We start from the raw sequence: 13418 nt of genomic DNA on the forward strand, positions 1-13418 counted from the left end.
GGTGCTGAGGACAGACGACGACTGTGGACAGACGACTGTGGACAGACGACTGCGGACAGGGTCTGCAGGAGAGGGGCAGGAAATGGGCAAAGACTGGCAAGTTCACAGACAAGGAAACGCACGTGGCTCTTGTGCACATGGAAAGACGTCTTACAATCAAATAAATATAATGGAGACGACAAAAATGTCATTTTACACCTATTGGATCAGGAGAGATTTAAAAGTTGATACTGTGGTGTTGGGAAAGAGTGGTGTCACTTAATCCTCACAATGACCCTACCGAGGGATTGTGCCCATTTTAAAGCAGAAAAACTGACGCTGTGATTTCATTTTAAGTCTCTATTTATTGAATTCTATTTACCAGAGTCTGCGCTAAATATTATGTATTTTATTTCTTAATCTTGACAAGTGCTATTTGCAGCTGAGGAAACAGATTAGAGAGCTGAAGGAAAACTGTACACAAGTAAGAAGTAAGGTGGCAGGCTGTGATTACAGAGCCACACGCTGTCTTGTCACCTGTCACTCCACTAAAATGCCTTCTGGATTGGAGAGAATTCAGAGAAGTGGAAATTGTTATGCTAATAAGGGCGGTGGGATGATAAGTGGATTATTACAAGCTTCCTGTTATGTTACAGTAGTTACTTTAATTTTTGCATTCTGTTTCCTCACATGTAAAACAGCAGTGAAAATATCTGCTTTGCAGAGGTCCTAGTAGCATTAAATGAGACCATGTTAAAGTCTTCTAAGCTATAAAGCAGGATACAAATATGAGACCAGTTAAGATATTATAAATTCTGCTTATTGGTTGCCTTTTCATTACTTTATTAATTTAATGTTATTAATCACAGAAGTATTACATCTCTTGGAAAGAAGTCAAAACGATACTGAGGTGCATATGGGAGTTAACAATTTCCTGCCACCCTCCCCCAACTCTACTCTTATAAAGTTACCTGTGTAGCCTTTGGTCTGGATCTTTCCAAAACTTTCCCTATACTCATGAAAAAATTCAATTTAAACAGGCAGAGAAGCTACTTTTTTCAGTTGCAACCGTACTATTCACACTTCTCTGCAACTAGCATTTGTCACTTATCTGCTTAATAAACCATTTAATAGTTTCACTTATGCTGCTGACACGTTCGCTTTAATAGTTGCTTAATATCCACAGAATGACGTGTCTTCATTTATTCAGCTTTTCTCCTGAATGTGTCTTTAAAAGATCCTTTTGGAGAGAGGACACACTTTCTCCTTCATTACTGCTCAGTATCAGACCCTCTGGACCGATCTGTGGCCTTTCTGTGGAGTGAAACTTCTCGCGGGCTCCCCGTGGGCGACACTGGAGGAGCTCTGCGCCAGCCAGCTCTGCGCCGGCCAGCTCTGCACCTGCCAGCTCTGCACCTGCTCTCTCCTCCCCTTACTCGCATGCCGGTGGCCAGCAGAAGAGGAGCTGCTCCCAAAGTCTCCGTCGTCATTTATGACAATGTTCTCTGGGCTCTCTTTAAGAGGCAACATCATTTACGAAGGCAGCAGGTTTTTCCCAAACAGGGAGCCACTCACTACAACACCCCCTGAAGTCTCCACACTAAAGAGCAGTAATAGAGCAGTAAAGAGTAGTAATAGAGGATCCTCTCCGGTTGTTGGGGGCCACCACTCATTTAGTTGCTGGGCCAGGGATGTCTTTCAGCTCCAACTGACCTGGCTCAGGCCCTCTGACCTTTTGCTGGATAAAGGCTATATCCTCTTGCGTGGTTTCCTGTCTCAAGCTTTCTCCCTCTGATCAACCCTCATTCTCACTTGTCATGATGACCTTAAACTGTCTCACGATGTCCTTCCTCAGCTCAGAAACCTTCTATGGCTTCTCGTTTTACAACAAAGCCCCCACTTGTTACCGCAGAATCCTGGGAAACTCATCATCTTCAGGAGGGGACACATCATTCCTTCTGTCCCTAAACCACGTCTTGCTACTTCTGGATTCAAATTCCCACACCAGAGACTCAGAAGCCATCATCTCCTTCACTTATATTCAGTTAATTCCAGTGTCCTGGCCTTTCTGCCTCAAAAATACTTCTTGAATTGGGCCACTTCTCTCCGCCCCTTCACTGACAGCTCTTTCTCATGCCTCTCCTCCCACCAAGCCTAGGCTGGTCGCTGTGTTTCTTCTTCCTTCCCAACATGTTCTTAGTCCCCCAGAGCATGAAGAGCCAGCGAAGGAAGCTACTCTGCTACGCAGAAAAGGGAGGTGCTAAGTACGGGATTGGGGATACTAAAGGTTGCTGGAAGTAGAGCTGATGAAGGTAACTGGGCACCTATTGCTACATTTATTGTTTTAAGTTATCATCTGTGTGAGGAATTTGAAAGCAATTCATGGCCTGTGGAATATACTATATAGAGCATATGTACTTCACAGGGCCTGGTTTTCCAAAGCCTTGCAGTTTCAAATATTGACCTTGCAAGGAGAGGAAATTTTCTTCAGGGTATAATTCTCTGTTGCAAGATAAGAATTGTGGCACAGCAGGTTGGTGGCTCAAAGACAGACTAGTTACTGATTGTTATGTAAAGATACTGAGAATTGCTATAGGAAGGAAGGTTTGCTAAGATCAGGCTTTTGTTATCTGCCTTACTGGAATGTCATCTGGCTTGTTCAACTGAAAGTTACGAGCCTATACTGTTAAACTAGAACCCCACCTGTGCTCTCTTCCTGTAACTTCCTGGTCTGGAGAATAAATGCAGGAAGAGAACCCCAATTCGGCGTTAATTTCCCAAGGAAGGGATCCCTCTCTCTTGAGGGTTCCTGCGGGAGATTAACCACTTCAGGGCCTCTCACTGCTCAGTAGAGATGGGCTTTGAGTCTCCGTCACCCAGGGGAAGTGGGGTGACAAATCCGTGGAGGGCGAAGCAACACAAAGCAACAATGGCCAAAGCATTATGGGACTTTGTGTGGTTAGAATTCTCAGCGCCTGGCATGTTTAAGTCATGTGCTGACCTGCCTGTGGTTCTGACGTGCTGTGTGTGTGCGGGAGGGAATGAAGCCTCTACAGGCTGAAGAATGTGCTTCATGTCAGCTCTCAACTGCGTACTTCTCGTGGGGAAAGGTGACAATGAGCCACCTGGTGGCAGTTAGTCTAGCTGCAGGGACAGAACATCCAGGGGGAAGCCTCTTAAGCCGTGCCTTGACAATCTAGTTATGGGGACCGCCAATGTCCCCAGAAGTGGGCCAAAGAACCACCCAGAGTTCCTGCTTAGCCCCTGACTTCTCCAAGAGTAAGACTGAGTGACTCTGTGGCTGGTGCGTGAATTGGAAGCTTGTTCTGTCTCCACTCCCGCAGAGAAAAATGCCACAGAAATATGATAGCTTTTGTTATAAATGAATCCAGAGACAGGTATCAGTGAGAAAAAGATATGCAAAAAACCCATCCTCGTGTCATAAATGTCGTCTGCTTTTAGGAAGCAAAGGGCAGAATAGGCAGCTAATTTTCGGAATTCCTCATGAGCTTCCTGACCCCTGGACCCTCACTCAGTTCAGTCCTGCTGCGTCCCTGAAGGCCGAACCAGGAAGACGTGCGTGTGCCTCCTCGTGGCAGTGTCAACGGGCATGTGCGGCTTTCCTCTTGGCGTCCCTCTCAAGACAAAAAGAGGGAGTTAGACTAAAGGTACAGCCATGTGGGTGCTAACAAGTGTCCCAGCCCATTTCTCCTCCCATTTAAAGCACAAAGTCCCCTTCCTTTAGAAAACTTCCAGGACTTGAGATTTTTATTTTTAGCATCAGGTTGTTAAACCACCTCTCTTCCTTCACTTTTGCCAAGTATTCGTTGCAGTGACTGGTGTACTTTTTTCTCTCCATTGGGCTATTTCCTGAGGGCTACTGCTATGCCAGAGTTACATATGTGTTTCTTGTAGTGGATTGAATTATGTCCCCCCAAAACTCACTGAAGCTTGAATTGTGTCCCTCAAGTTTTATGTATTAGAAACTTGGACTCCACTGTGACTGTTACAAGGGTGAGAAATGGGGCTGGCCCCGTGGCTCACTCGGGAGAGTGCGGCGCTGGTAGTGCCGAGGCTGTGGGTTCGGATCTTATATAGGGATGGCCGGTGCGCTCACTGGCCGAGTGTGGTGCGGACCACACCATGCCAAGGGTCGCTATCCCCTTACTGGTCAAAAAAAAAAAAACAAGGGTGAGAAATCTTATTATGGTACTTGAAAGGTGGAGCCTTGAACAGGTGAGAATGGAACCCTCTTACACTGTTGGTGGGACTGCAAAATGGTGCAGGTTTTATGGAAAATGGTATGGAGGTTCTTCAAACAACTACAAGTACATCTACCATATGACCCAGCTATCCCACTGCTGGGAATATACCCAAAGGAATGGAAATCGTCATGTCAAAGGGATACCTGCACTCTCATGTTTATTGCAGCTCTATTTACAATAGCCAAGAGTTGGAACCAGCCTAAGTGCCCATCGTCAGATGAGTGGATAAGGAAAATATGGTATATCTACACAATGGAATACTACTGTGCTATAAAACAGAATGAAATACTACCATTTGCAGCAACATGGATGGACTTAGAGAAAATTATGTTACGTGAAATAAGTCAGGCACATGTTCTCACTTATATGTGGGAGCAAATAAAAATAAATAAATAAATATACTAACAAATAAATGGGAGGGGAAGAAGAAGTCACAATAATCACAATAATTTCTTGAGCTTGTTAAGTGAACAGATATGATGTTGATGGGGGAGGAGGGAAAGGGAGTGGGGAAGAGGAGGAATTGGTAAAGGGAAGAAAATCAACTACACTGCATATTGACAAATCAAAATAAAAAATAAATACATTTAAAAAAAAAGAAAGGTGAGGGCTTGAAGAGGTGATTAGATTATAGGACCATGCAGTAGTGAAGAGGTTAAAAATGGTGGTCAGGGGTATGGTTCTGAGGGCTTTAAAAGAAGAGGAGAGTCTGTCTTTCTCTCTCTCTCTGCTGTCTCTGCTTCCACCATCCTGCAATGTGAGACCCCTGGGTCACGGTTGCCTCCACCAGATGGACTTTGGACTTAGCCTCAGAAACTGTAAGCAATAAACTTCATTTTCTTTCTAAGTTACCCAGTTTCAGGTATTTTGTCATGAGCAATGGAAACGGACAAATATATTCCTCAAATTCAGTTCTGCAAATATGTTATCAAGTGTCAGGTTTTATGCTAGATATTGTGGAGGAAGAAGATGTGTGTCTACTTCTGGGACCTTAGAAATGAACAAGGGAGGCTGACCTGCATCAGTTACTGGCTCAGCTAAGGCCTGACATTGATCATTACAAAGTGCTAGCGCAGAGGCAAGTATGTGAATGTTGCGGGGGGAGGGGGAAGGCAGGGGATTTGAAAAGATGCCAGGAAGGCAGCAGTACTTGCAGGGGGAGGTGGGGTTTGGAGTCAGTAGAAAGGGCTGAGTGAGAATGCAGGCGACTCAGTTCCGGCTCCCATTGTGGACTTGCTCAATGCTGCCAGCCCAGCCCCTTAACCTCCCCATCACCAGGCCTACTTTCCTGCTAGCTGCCAGCAAAGGCATACCCAGGATTAAAATGAAAGAAAGCCTGATTACATCCTGTATGAATTTACAAATAAGACAGCTTGGTGTAAGGAAGAAGAGAAAACAGACGAGGAACAGGCATATCTGGGTTTCGGTCCCAGTCTGCTCTTGCTGGCTTTGTGATCTCGGGCAAACCATAGCACCTTTCTGACCTGAGTCTGACCGTAGTAAAATGGTAAGCTGCCATGGTTAGCTCCTAGGGCTGTTGTGGGGGTCAAAGGATCTTCGAGGGACTGAATGGGGTGTGCTGGGAACAAATCAACAGGATGCCAGCTGGGGATAAAGAGGAAGGGAGTGAAGGAGCAGAACTAAAGCAGGCTGACTAAGACAGGAAGATGGTGCTGGGCTGGCCAGGAACCAAGCACAACCCTGGGAAGTAGGACGACATTCGAGCAGCACTGCTACGTGCAAGTCTGCGTACAGCCTACAGATGTCTGGGAAGTGTTCTTCCAGCTTACATATTGCTCCTAACTAACTGTGTGGAAGACAGTATTTGTCATAAGGTGGAAACACTCATGCACTTTGGCCCTTAAGGTTTGTGTCTAGCCAGTTGGTGCCTAGTGAGCTCAGCATGCCACGTGCCTCCATGTGGCATGTGTTGGATACACGGCTACATCAACATAACTAGCATTACCCCTGTAAGCCCTTCTCTCTGTGAGGTCTCCCTGTCGGGTAGGATTCTCTGTATATTCCCAGTTTCTGGCAAAGAATAGGCACTAAGCAAAGGTCTCTTGATTATGAATCCTGAAAATTTTGAAAGTGCCGTGCCAAGTCTTTGGGAAAGAATGGAAAAGACACCTGTCTGAAATAGGTTAGGCGTAAGTTTTCTTGAGGGTAGGGTTATGACCCTTCCTAGACCTATGATCACATTTTATAAATTTGGAAATCTACCATTTTGGGATTAACTCCCCCCAAAAGAGCCAACCATAAATAATTTTTTAAAGTTTTATTAAATCATTTAGACTTGAAAGAAGTCACAATGATTAACACACTTAGGTGCATTCTGTACACCACCAACCCAAATGGATTGATTTCAGAATTTTTATAAATAAAAGTAAACATATTTACAATGAAAAATAAAAACATGTTAGCAAGTTAGATGATTAAACTGTTTTCTATAATCAGTTAGGGGGTACCGACCTACAGGATTACATGTAAGACATTTAAGATTTCGTTAGGTTTAAAAAGTCCATAATTGAAGAAGTTAGTTGTAATATATGACCCATTTCTTACTATGGCTTTTTTCGTCCCCAAACCAGAACTTTTGACCAATTTACATAAAATGCTTCATTTTCCCTTTATTGGAGGTAAAAGTACAAAAAGCTCTTAAACTCTTCCTAGAACCATCTAAGAAATAAAGCTATTTAATGCTACAAATACGACTATAAAACTGCAGACATAACCAGTCATACGATTTCTGCTACTTGTCCTCCAAAATAGCGCAGATTCCTAAGTTACCCAGCAGGGACAAAAAAGGAGTCAGCTTTTTTTGGAAATCAGTTTCAAAATCATCATATCTCAAGACAGCACATTTCTGGAACAAGACAATTACCACATGGGGGGACTTTCATTCTTCTGTACTATAAAATATTTCCATTTTAATTCTCTCTCTGTATTTAGGGATTGCTTCTACCTCCCGGGGCAAAAGGTGAGGGCTGTAAAGCTTCATCCACCAGTTTCAAGAGACCAAAGAAGAGCAAGACCGCATGTGCTTGGGACAGCTCTCTCCTTAAGTACGGCAGAAGTCAAGAGCTGGCTCAAAATTATTCTATGCCCCCAAATCCTCTTTAGATTTGACTTAGAAAAAGTAGTCAGTCCAAAATAAAATTGAGCAAAGAACAAAATTTTCAAGTCTACAGCTTTGGAAAGTCACACTCCTAAGAGGTGGGCTCTTCTGTGACAGGGCTGTTAGCACAACTTGAGGCTAAATCGCTTGGCAAAGGGCTACAGCAGTTGCTGGACTGTCTTGAATGTTCTGTCGCTGATGAACTCATGGAGCCAGACCTCTGCCTGAGCACTGTTTTTCCAAGTCCTCAAATGTGGCATTTTCAATGGTATTTATAGCTTCAGGTCGTTCCACGGAGGACGGACAGAGCATGTCTTGAACCATCACATACTGAAATACAAAAATTGTTTTCTGAAAAAAGAGCCATGTTTAGATCACTAAACATTCCTTTAAATCAGGGGTAAGCAAAATTTTTCTGTAAATACTTTAAGTTTGTAAGCCGTATCGTTTCACTGTGCCACCCAAGCACAACAGCTGTTATAACCAGTACGTAAACTCATGGGCGCAGTTGTGTTCCAATAAACCTGTGTTACAAGAACAGGCAGCAGGCTTGACTTCTCCTGTGCGCCCGAGTTTGCCAAGCCCTGCTCCAAAGAAACAACCATTGGCTGGTAATTAGTGTTTTTCTAACATAAAGAGATTTTAAGTCACATCCTTGAAACACAGACATCATCCAATTATAAAAATAAGTTCATCTTACAGCTGCATATGCGTCTATACTTATCTCAGTAAAAATGTCAATTAAAAAAACAATCATGCCAGATATCAGCACCCAACCCCTCTTCTTGATTTTTTAAAAAAATCCCTTTTAATGATGTAACATAAAATATGAGCCCTGCTGGGAATAGAATTATCAACTTTGCAAAATGAATGATGACAATTTTTAGTAAAACATTTCATTTCCGGTTCCTATATCTAAGTATGTTATTATAAAGTTCATTTTTCATGCAATCCTTCATTGTGGGTTCATTGTAATTATAATTATACTGAAAGACAAACCTTGACTTTTTCTAATTTGATGATTCACACACAGTCTAATTTACTTCAACTTAATTATTTAAGAAAATTCAAGATTTATCAATGTATAAATTTTAAAATGATGTGTTTGTAGACCAAACATATTATAAAATAAAAATAAACAAAAGCCACAAAAAGAAATATAACTTCAAATGTTCTTTACACACAATTTTCACCATCAAGACCAGCTTAGGTTTTCCCTTCCTACTCTTCTGAATCATTTACTGGGTGGTGTAACCCCAATACACACAATCAACGGAAATTATTAGTGTCTTAGATAAATTTTTTTTAAGTGAGGAAGTTTTTAAATTCTCTCACAAATTCATAAAAATAAAGAGATTAATGGCATGATCATGACAGTAACTGTATTCCTGTGAAGGTGCTCCGTGTGTCAGCCTTATTTCAGCACAGGCTGCTGCCACCGACGTGCAGGAGGCCACACAGCACACAGCACAGGACACTAAGCTGACGAGGACAGGCCCGGGCTCCAGTCTTTGGACTTAACAACTTGTGTGCTCTTGGGAGTGGGTCCCTTTCCTCTCTAGACCTTTGGCTTTCTCATCTGTAAAATGGGGCAATGATGAGTTGATTGCTAAGGATCCTTTAAGTTCTAAATATGATTCTAAAGAAAATAAAAGATGAGAATTTTACATACCTCACAAGAATATTTCTAAGTAAATAGTGGTAGAAATTTGAGATTTCTTACATCAGTCAATATCTAAAAAGAAAGGTGTTAATTATCTTTAAGTTTATTTTGGCATATGGATCTATTTAAGCATAAAAATACCTTTTGATACTCTAACAGAGTAGCTAAGAAGAAAAGTCGGATATTAAACAGGTGGAAAACTTATCAATAGTGTTTCCTGACTAACTAATGTATATACAATGGCTTCCTGAACATAGATGTACACTCCTTCAAACTTCAAAATATAGGAGAGGGTGTGTGTGTGTGTGTGCGTGTGTGTGTGTGTGTGTGTGCGTGTGTGCGTGTCTGTGTGTGTGTGATTGTGTGTGTGTGTGTCTATGTGTGTGTCTGTGTGTGTGTGTGTGCGTGCGTCTGTGTGTGCGCACGCGCATATTTACATATATTGAGGATACTTCAAAAAGTTTGTGGAAAAATAGAATTAAAAGTTAGTATGAACCTTTCCATGAACTTTTTGAAGATCCCTTGTATACACATATGTGTATATATGTGTAGATACTGCTTAGACAGGTATATAAAGAGAACAGCTATATTAAACCTCAGAGAAAATATTGTTTGAACAGTAGTTAAAATTTATGAGTGTACCTCAAAAAGTTCATGGGAAGATTTGTATTACCTTTTTTGTTTAAGTTTTGTTTTTAATTTTTAATTTAATTAATTTATTTTTTACATTCTAAAATGTTGCCTTGGAGCACTTGGTGGGAAGGGGAAAGGAGACAGAGGAAGGGAACGTGGCGCGAGGAGGAGGAAGGGGGCATGGTCGAGGCCACTGGCACCCCTTCATTCCCGCAGGAGAAGAGCCCTGGGAGCTTCTGGGGGCAGCTCAGTGGTTCTCTCTGGGCTGGATGTGGACATTGGGGGGCATGGCTGAGGCTCTTGGCCTTGTATCACCTTTTAATTCTATTTTTCCACGAACTTTTTGAAGTACCCACGTCAGGGTTCATTGAAAACTAAGCAATTGAGCAAAGATGATTGTGGAAAAACGGGTTGTATAAGAAAGAAAAGAAAGTCAGAATACACTATTTGTCCTAGCATAGAATACTATTTACATGGCCAAGATAAATACTATTAATTCAACAAAATATTTTATAATCAATTTTTTTTACATTTTGTTATTGAAACAAAATTCATATAAAATTCACCATTTTAAAAGTGTAAAATTCAGTGATTTTTCTTATATTTACAATGTTGCACAACCATCAACACTAATACCAGAACATTTTCATCACCCCAAAGAAACCCTGTACCCATTAAGCAGTCACTCCCCAACCCCTTTTGCCTTCAGCCTCCTGTAACTACTAATCTAACTTTGTCTCCCTAGATTTGCCTATTTAGACATTTCATAAAAATGGAAACATACAAATGTGGACCGTAGCAAATTTCACTTAGCATAACGTTTTCAAGTTTCATGTGTGTATGTACTTCATTCCTTCTCATGGCTGAATAATATTCCATTGTACAGATACACCACAATTTGTTTTTTCATTCATCAACTGATGAACATTTGGGTTGTTTCTACTTTTGCCTCTTATGAATAATCCTGCTATGAACATTCGTGTATACATTTTTGTCTGGATCTATGTTTTCACTTCCCTTGAATATAAATCTAGGAGTGGAAATACGGGGTCCTATAACAATTCTATATTTAACTTTTTGAGCAACTACCAAATTGTTTTCCATAGTAGCTGGACCATTTTCTATTCCTACCAGCAATACACAAGCATTCACGTTTCTCTGAATCTTAGCTAACACTTGCTATTTTGCTTTTTTTTTTTTGGATTACGCACATCCTAGATAGTGTGAAGTGCTCTCTCAGAGTGATTTTGATTTGTATTTCATTTGATGCCATCTGATTCCAGATCCTTTACTTCCGTTGGACCTATTTTATTCTCCTTTCTGGAAGCTTTTGGGGCCTTTATTTCATGTGTTCTGAAATTTAGTTATTTTTGTTTAGTTTTTCTTTTTTCCCACATGTTGTGCAGAACTCTTGGTAGGTCCTTTCATTTAGAAGATGAGTCCTCTGGTTCTGTGTGAGAACTACATCCTCTTCTGCCATGGCCAGAAGTCAATATATGAGCTAAAATTGATAAATTAAGAAATGGTGATAAGACCATAAACTTTGGAAACATGGAGGTAAGTACCAGGGACAGCAACTAGGTGGAACATAACCACTGATGGAGGACGGGGACGAATGTGGCAGAGGCCTGCTTTGAAAAGACTTTTGGTATGATCTGCCTTAAAAGCTGTGCTCATGGTTTATTTTGAGAGGGAAAAAACTGATTATGCATAATTCACTAGCTTTTAAGTATATAAGTGTGTGGCCTCTTGCCCTCCAGAAAAATCTTCTCTGACCAGCTACCAGCACCACTCTTTCCCTCCCACTCTCCAGCCCACCCCCATTATTTCCCTAGGGTTCCCCTAGATTTGCACTTGTTACAAATTTATTGAGTTCAAGATATTGTTAAGTTACAATAAATTTAAGCAAAAACTAGGAACAAACAATCCAACTAAACAATTTTTCAAAGACTGAGCTTTAGATGGAAGCAGTCTGCAGATCCTCACTGTACTGCTCATATGACTTCTTTCACTTCTAGTTAACTAGTCTGTTGGTGCTAAGAATAACTTAATCTTCTTTTAAAAACTCTTTTGTAAATTTTATTTTCTTTTTCAGCCTTTTTTTGAGGACGGGGGTACTTACCCTAAGTCCTTCCATCTGAGTGCTGAATGCGTACAGCAATCCAAATAGAATCAGGCCTAAAGAAAATATGTTCACTTTATGAGAGTAGTTGTCCCCATGAATCTGAAATCCCACATAAAGAAAACAGTATTTAAAAAATTAACACAGAGATAGTACAATGCATGTTATAGCATTACTAAATCACCAAGTTTACTTAGCCACTTCTTGGTTTAAATGAAAGTGCACGTGTAAAAATGTTAGCAAAGAGTTAATAATCTCTCAAGCCTCTTTCCTTCAACTCACTACACCAGGAGTAATTAAACTACTCAGCATTCCAGAAGGAAGGCCCGGGCATAGCTCTGAGATATGCATCAGTAAAACAGAACTGGCAGAAACCTGGAGCCTTGCGATGCTAAAAAAGAGTTTTAGGGAGCCAGTAAAAGCTGCTCAACCACCCCCGAGGTGAAGTTTTTCAAAGCAAACACCATCTAAACCAAATCTCTCATTTCTAATCTTCTTAGTCCTCACCCATTTTTATGAGAAACTCTTCGTTACTCCAAACCACTAATCAACTGTGGTTAGCCTTCATGATGGCACTTAATTATGGGCTCCTTTGCATTCATAGTTTATTTTTCATGTGCATATTTCTTATCTTCATAACTAGATTATAAAGTCTCGGAGGGAAGGCAACTGCTTCTTTTGTTTTCCCATCATCCAGCACTGGGCTAAGTAGAGAGAAGGCCCTCAATAAATACTCATTTGTTAAGTTAAAATGAACAAATCAATTACAACTGAACTACTCCATTAAACAAAGCCTCATTTAAAGTAAAAGTGACCCCCTGGTAACTCAGAAGAACACTTTTATTTGTGAAAAAAATTTTAGGCATGTAACGACATTTGGTAAACGTCCAAAGAAGGGCATCACTCTGGAGACGCTCCAGACCAGCGTTTCTTTATTGGGGTGTGGGGTGGGGGTGTCACAAGGCAGTTGCCAGCGTTGATGAGCCCTTCACGACCTCCCTCTAAACCTTACTTGGTATGTCTCCTTGGGTGCTTCCGTGCAGCCAGCCCGCCTCTATGCTTCTCCAAGAGCAGATGGAAAGCTTCAGTGGCCACATCAGCTGCAGCACCCTCCTCCTTTCTAAGTGACTGCAGCAATCTGAATCCTCCCTTACCTCTCACCCCTGGGGGTTGGGAATTACTCAAAGAAAATATGTTCAAAAACAATGCTTACAGGGGTACAATGGAAAGGATACCCTTATGCACTATTCAGAGACTATAGATTGAAACACGTTCGTGAGAAGCAACTTGGCAATAAACATTTCTTCCCACTCAATGGTCCCATCTAATTTTGTCCAACCTAGGGTAGATGGAAATGTGAACAGAGATAGCTACCCAAGTGATATTCCTAACAGCAAAATTTACAAGTAACTAAAATGTCCAAAACAAACATTGAATAAATTGCTGAACCGAGCAAACATGATGCAGATAAAAATATTTTCTAAGAATGTTTAGTAATATAGAAAATGTTTACATTTTAATATTACATCCAATATTTTATAGAGTAGAATCTAAATTTTGCTTCCCAAACAAAGTATATATAAATATATGTTACAAGATGGATATATATATACATAGAAGGAAATAACTAACCTCCAT

The 13418-nt window shown here is 41.1% G+C and overlaps 1 pseudogene; it reads right to left on the reverse strand.

The window, feature by feature from the left end:
- Positions 1 to 7453: 7453 nt before the first annotated feature.
- The window catches only part of LOC134362668 (eukaryotic translation initiation factor 2-alpha kinase 3-like), a 66920-nt pseudogene continuing 60955 nt past the window's right edge, over positions 7454 to 13418 (reverse strand).

Source organism: Cynocephalus volans, chromosome 14 (assembly GCF_027409185.1).
Source record: "Cynocephalus volans isolate mCynVol1 chromosome 14, mCynVol1.pri, whole genome shotgun sequence".
Classification (NCBI taxonomy): Eukaryota; Metazoa; Chordata; class Mammalia; order Dermoptera; family Cynocephalidae; genus Cynocephalus; species Cynocephalus volans.